The following is a 7,811-nucleotide window of genomic DNA, read 5'->3' on the forward strand; positions in this document are numbered from 1 at the left end:
ATATATATATATATATATATATTGACAAGTAGATTTTGAAAGTTAAAATGTAAAAAATAAACATTAAATTACGGCTTATGATTAAGAGTTATGAGTCTGAAGATGAAGAGTAACCAAAGCTCATGCGGAGTGCTTTATTAATATTTGTACGTCTTCCATATGGCAGCAATCGTGCACTGAAAAGGATAGCTCGTACCAATCAAACACTGTTGGAATTGGAAGTATTATGAAATTAGAAATAAAAAAAAAACTAAATTTAATTTATTGGTGCCGACATATTCTTTGTACTGCATATTAATTAAATAAATAAAAGGCCATCTCCTTTATAATTATATTTAAATAATAATGCAAATATCTTATAAGGGATGCTTATATGGGCCAATGTATGTAACAACTTTTGTTTTATTGACATATCAAATATAACTTTTATATTGATACTTCATTTAAGATTATTAATATAACAACATATACTATACAAAATATTTATATATATATATGTATGTATGTATGTATGTATGTATGTATGTATGTATGTATGTATGTATGTATGTATGTATGTATGTATGTATGTATGTATGTATGTATGTATGTATGTATGTATGTATGTATGTATGTATGTAGACAAACACCACTTAATTTGTATGTATTTGCATATCTAACACAGTTAAATTTTTATATGCATATCATTTTATATATGCATGAAAATTATATGTTACTTTTCAAAAGTTAAAATGTGATATTTTTTATGTAATGTGAAAGATCTGTTTTGAATAAATGTAAAAAAAGTAAAGTTCATGTGTTAGATATATAAATACATAGGAATTAGGTGATATGCATGCAAATGTAACAAACTTTTATCATAATCAGACATTATATCTTGGAAGTTTTTAATAATTGCTTTATTAATTTAAAAAAATTTGCAACCTTCAGCAAAATAGAATCTCAAATACAAATTTGAGATGAATAAAGTTTAACTAAAAGAATAAAAAAAATACAATAAATATATCAAATTAATGTCAATATTTTCCTTGCTTTCACCCAAATAAACTGACTCTCAAACAACGATCTACTTCAGTCCAAATAATTTAGTTCAGTTTCAATACTATGATGCTAAATCCTATAGTTATAACTATAGGTTTATCAAATTACCCAAAAAAATGATCTAAGCTATAGTCTAAGATCTATATGACTATCTTAAAGGAGAATATACAAAAGACAACCTAAGGTTTACAAGAATAAATGAAGAAATATAACTCAAATTTTTTTATGTATTATATTATTCAAAAGATGGATGCCTAAGACAGTTTTGGACACTAATTATTTGCTCTTAAGGATTTGATGAGATGCAAGTAATTAATTTTTTTTTATATTTATGGAGTAAAAGAAATATAAGTTTCAGGGTGTTAATCTTGTTTGCATTCAAATTATGCTTTAAAGTGTAACAAATTCAATAACAAAATTTTATAGTGCTTGAGCTTTAGGGTGTGTTTGAGGCAGCGGTGTGATGGCAGTGCGACACTGCACAATAGTTTTTTTTGTTTGGCAAAACTGTGTTTTGCCTGTGCACTAAAAATGCTGCAGTTGAAAGCTGTGTTTTTCCATCATACCTGACTACCTGCGGTGGCTGCTAGTAAGTTCTAGTCTGATTTTTTCAATATCTTTTTATAATAGTCACCGCAGCTTTTCGAGTTGTAGCTTCTTTTTCGGTAGCTTTACGGTTGTTTCTTAAAAAAGCTGCAGCTGGCCCATCAAGCCCTTAATTACTATTCTAAAGATTTATTTAATTTCATTCCCGCAAAAGCTTAGTAGAACATCTTATTTGTTTACTTAGGAGCACATCCTTCTGAAGCAAAACAATATTTAGAAAAAAAAAAAGTTAATTTATAAGTAAGGTATATAAATACATAATTAGGAAAAATGATAATAACATGATCTAGAAACCCATGCGATACATAATTTTCTTATGTATATTTTTAGTCATAGTTGTGCTGATTCTCTTTTGAAAGGCATATATCTACATCCCACCAAACTCCTAACGAACATATAAAGCCTAGATCGAAATATTTTTTTGTTAAATCTGTTACAAATATACCCTAAAAAAGGTCAATCAATTAGGTGTGGAAACTAAGGTGCATGGAACACTGCTTGGATGGCTATACTTGGATTCTTTCATTTTACGCTAAAGGATGGATTTTAGAGGATATAAATAATTTTTGCTTATTTATTTATATATATAAACATGTAGCGTGCTGTCCACAAGGCTCTAATGATTGAACTGGCATTAAATTATCTATTTATACAAATGTGATTAGCCACGTCAATGCTAATTGGACACGCAATCCACTGAATCAATGACAAATTGACTGTTGGGTGGTGGCATGACAGCTTTTCAATGTCATTTTCAGGTTTTAAATTTTTTTTTTTAAATATTGACTATAATTTTTTTTTAATTCTCTATTAGTACTAATCATTAAGATTTTTTTAAGATGGTGATTAGGAGGTAAATGAACAGCTTAAACTCAGTTTGATTAATATTAAATATTTAATTTTATTTGTTCAAATTAATAAATATGTTTGAATGTATTTTCTTAACCCAAAGGTTAAGTAAATTAAATTTGAACAAATCTAACTCATATATTGATATTAGTTCATGAAACTCATTTGTTTATTCAAAAAATAACTTATTAAATGCTCTATATTTATATCTAAATAAAATTTAAGTAGCTATAACATATTAAAATATATATTCAGCAGAATTATATTATAATTTAATATTAAAATGGATATAAATTTAATACAATTTGTTACATTTATTTTAATGGACTAATTTGTTAATATTTATTTTTATTATTTGAAAATAAATTTTTGGGATGATGCATCTTTTATTTTCTTTTTCCAAATCTAATCCTATTATTAATGTTTTGATGACTTCTCTTAACATCCAACCACTAAAGCATCTTGATTGCAGTGAATATGTTGATTTAGATGTGGCAGCATACCATACATCCAATGTGGACAATAAATCTTTGTTTGCTTATTGATGCTGCCATAATTGAATGCCTTTTTCTATTAAATGCTTTAATGCATTTAACTCACATTACATCATTATAAATAAAAATATGACTTTGAAAAAAATAGGATTAGGCCTATAATTCTCAAATAAAATGTATTGCTTGCTTAGGAAGAGTTTAAGGTCTTAGTTTTTTGAGCTCTTAGAAGTTATTATTAAGCTTTGGAGATCATTTGTTATGATTGTCTCTATTATCATTAGTTGTTTGGAACTCAAAGATAGACTTTGTTTTCGGTCTGTTATGCAACATCAATACATTTCTCAAGACTTTTTTTTCTCAAAATTTCTTTTTTTTTTTCCAGATTATTTGTTGGCATTCAATTGATACACAACACACTACTTTAGCCTTGCTGAAAATATGGTAAGAAAGTTAGAAAAATCCATCTTGATAGACATGCAAGTATCTTGAAAAAGATAAATCTAACTTATAAAAATAGAATTTTGATGCCAAAAGAATAACATATACTTCCTACAAAATACAAGTTTCGATTGAACATACTTCGTGAGTGACCTTAATTGGTCTATCTACAGTTGAGTTGAATCAACCTTTAAGTTTTTTATAAGAAGATCGATGTCTCCGATCTTCACAATTGTCGCCACAAAGTCAATCGTGAGCCTTAAAGAGTTTGTATTATAGGCATTCACTAGAGAGCACATGGACTCCCCCATTAATGAGTTGTTGATTGGAAAGCAAAAGCATCTTTTGGTATTCATCAAATTATTATAATAGTCATTGTCGAATAAGATGGAAGTCTACACACTTAAAAGGAAAAAATTGTTATACCCACTCCTGCTTGGGCAATTGCTCTTCAAAGAGGTTGCATAGGAGAAGTATGTATTGACTTGTGCATGTACTCGTGACATAATGGTTGAAGATAAGAATATAAACGAGTCAATTCAAGCTCAAGTCACCCCCGGCTTGAGCTGAAGTTGGATTAATTTTATCAAGTTCGAGCTCGAGCTTGAGCTTAAGTCTATAAGTTCGAGCAGCAGCCTGCTTTTTATAAATAAAGAAAGTAAATTAATTTAAGGTAGTGTGTTAAAATAAAATGACAAATAGAATGAGCAATTTGGAGATAAACAATAAGAAATCACTTAATATAAAATGTAAAATATTATTTTTTTTAACATTATTAATATTTTTAAAGATAAAATCTTCAAATTTAATATGTTTTAAGTATAGTTTATACTATAATTATTTCCATAAATTGAGTTTGGGCTAGCTTCAGCTAATCTTATTATCTCATCGAGCTTAGTTCACGAGTCACTTAACGAGTCAAGCTAGAGCCAGCTCATGATTTGACTTGACTCACTCACCCCTTGTTGTGGGTATAATTTTTAATCAAGTGATCACGGATTTGAATCGTACATATTATCATTTAAGATCGCGTGTTTGAATTGTCAACGTTAAGTCTTGCAATTACATTTCTTGGAGCTTTTAAAAGTCATTATATCTACTAATGTGAGGTTCTAAAAAGGCAATCAAAATATAATTTATTATTATTATTATAGTCAAAGAAATTTATATTTATATAACAACATCCAGCTCAAATACACATTCTATAATTTTTTAATAAATATATTAATAGCGTGTGTTTGACACCTTCCTCTTTCGGAAGATTTGATCCCATCTAAAGATCTTTCAACTTGGAGCCTTCTCCTATATTGGCCGCGTAGGTCCTCCAATGCTTTAGCTATGCATGAAAGATTTACGTGCACATCACTCAATTCTAATATATTTACATACAAACTTTAATTGTTACATCCATACCTCCTTCGCTTTGCATGAAAAGTAAATTTCAGTGTTCAAAAGTTGAAATAGCGATATCTTCTTACACTCAGTTCTCGTGTATTTACAAATCAAGTATTTACCCTTCAATTTTTACACGCGTAGAGTATTTATTTATTTTGTGATGTTAAAGAAGTGGGTTGTAAGAGTGAAAAGGTAAAGTTTGGGGCGGTAGATATGTAATTACATAAGAATTAGGTGATATGTAAGTAAATGGCCCAATTATTTTTTATTTAATTTAAATTTTTTTTTCACACATAGCATTTATATGCTAGTCTTTGATGCCCCTAATCTTAGAGGGTAAATTTTCTTTCATGCAATTATGCATAATTTATGTAATAATGTCCGTAAAATATATTTTTTTCATTTTGAAATAAACGCGTTTTTATAAAATTATCTCCTAGCATAATAATTTAGGAGATTTTACAAATCAATCATCCTAAATATTAAATATAACAAATTAATCCAAACTTAAAAAATTTATATTTAAGCCATCCAAAAACTTCAATAATAAAAAGCAGAAGTTTTGGTTGATTGAAATGTTGATTTTAAATTTGAATGTTTAAAATATTATATCTAAGTTTGGATAATTAGTATGTAAAAAATCCTACGTAGATGCATCGTAGCTATTGGACTATTTTCTCTTGGTTGATTTTTAAAATGAATCTAAGGTTTCGTTTGGGGCAGTTTATTTGGTGCGGTTGGTGCGGTGGTCGGTGGTGTTTTGAAAACGCACCTGACCTATTTGGGTAAACTGCGTTTTGACAGCTTATGCGTTTTCAAAAAGCCGAAAACTGCGTTTTCAAAACACAGAAAACAGCTTTTTCACACCACATCTATCTAGGTGCGGTGGCAGCTTATTGGCAACAGTCTGGCTTTTCCAAGAAAATTAAAATTTATAATAGTCACCGCACCTAGCTTATTAGCAGATTATTTTTAATCAACTTATCAACAAATTATTCAATAAACTACAATTGCCCCAAACAGACCCTAAGTCAAGTTATGTTCGAACAATTACTGGTAGAAGTTTTTAAAACACACCTCTCTTTGTATTTTAGGGCATTTACATATATACCACCTAATTCTTATGTATTTGCATATCTAACATCAAAACTTTGCTTCTTACATTTATACCTCCAAAATCTTTCTTATCACAGCTAATGTGTGCTAAAAGATTTGCGACAGTAGAGGAATGAATTATCATCTTAATGTTGCACGAGGATTCATCACATACTCAGATGAAAAAGAATTAACCTGTGATAACACCATTTTGATCGGACGTTCTGGAGAGATTCTCTAGATAGGATGACGTTTGATAGACATTTGAGTTTATTAACGATGTCGGAATTAAACAATTTTAGGCTCGTTGGATTCTTCTTGTCGAGATGCTCGATTCGACTATGAACTCGCTAGATTCGACATCCGTTTGACCATGCAAATTCCTCAGGAAATCTTCCAAGAGTGGTTTAATGATTTGATCTGGGTTTGATCTGACTCGGATTAGACTGATTTTTATATAATCAGGTTCATCTTATCGAGCCAATCAGTTTGACTATAAGTTTGCTGAAATCGGAGCTCTAGATGACTCTTAATCGAAGTTTAAATTTTTCTTTTTCAAAAGATTGCATTGAGATTCGTGCTGGCTGGTGAAAATTTGTTGGTGGTGTGTCAACATCCAAAACATCAGCATTTTAATTTTTAAAAAGTAAAGTATATATTTTCATAAATAGATAATGAAGTATATTTGTAATAATTGAAGTTTAGTGTTATATACGTAAAAATGTAAGGATGGAGTGGTATGTAAATATGTCGCCATTATACTTCTCATTCTATATTTATTCTTATTAATATATAAATATGTCGCCATTATACTTCTCATTCATCAAAATATGTAAATGTATGTGACTTGAACGGTTCCTTAGAACCAGAGCCGGTTCACCGGTTCAACCCGGATATGGACGGTTCTATGTAGTAGGAGTATTTTATGCCAACCGGAATCAGATCGATAGCCGGTTCTTGGTCGAACTGGTTGAACCGAACCGACTAATCCGACTGCCCAATTATCTAAACATTGTGTTTCCGAGCTATATATGTGAAATCCCCTGATATATTTTTTTCAATTCAATTAAGTAGCATTCACATCTTCATCAGGTGATTTAGGGCCTGTTATTATAATTTTTATTTGATTTTGAAACTATATTTAAATTTTGTTGAATATTTAAATTTTTTAAATTTGATTTTGTTCAAAAAAATTTATCAAAATAAAAAAAAGGGAAGAAATTCAATATTTTATCTCAATTTCCGAAAAAAAAGGAACAAAATTTATTAATACTTGAGCAATCATGAATAATTCACATAAATTCAAATATTAAAATTATATTAACCTTTTTTATTGTAACTGAACAGCTAATATTCATATCTTAAATGATGGGAATAAGTACGTGTCCATGTAAACATTGTTATTAGGTAATCCTGTGAATAAGAAAGCATAATTCTGATAAGCAGCAGGTACTAGCACTATGGACTCAAAATAGTAGACATTAGAAGATGATTGATTCACTCCAGGAAATACAACAAAACCGGCAGCAAAAATGATGGTAGCTTGTTGAGTTGCTAATTGCTGTGGAAACTTTGAAATTTAAAACGATCGACGAAGTGAAAAAATAAAAATGACACAAAAAATTACACCAGAAAGAACACACAGATTTACGTGGTTCGGCAAATTGCCTACATCCACGGAGTTGCAGAAGATTTTACTAATTGAGGAAGTTTACACCAGTTTGATCACAACGACAATTAAGGATCTCCACTTGCTCTTTCTCTTTACACCAAGATTCACCCAAGAGTAAGAACACCAAAGAAGAAGAAAAATATACAAGAGAAAACCTGTTTCTCTTCTGCCACAAGTCACCAAGAAGAACACCTTCTTCTTCCCTATCTTCTTCTTCCTTC

This window comes from Phalaenopsis equestris, unplaced genomic scaffold (genome assembly GCF_001263595.1).
Source record: "Phalaenopsis equestris unplaced genomic scaffold, ASM126359v1 Scaffold000511, whole genome shotgun sequence".
NCBI classification, from domain to species: domain Eukaryota; kingdom Viridiplantae; phylum Streptophyta; class Magnoliopsida; order Asparagales; family Orchidaceae; genus Phalaenopsis; species Phalaenopsis equestris.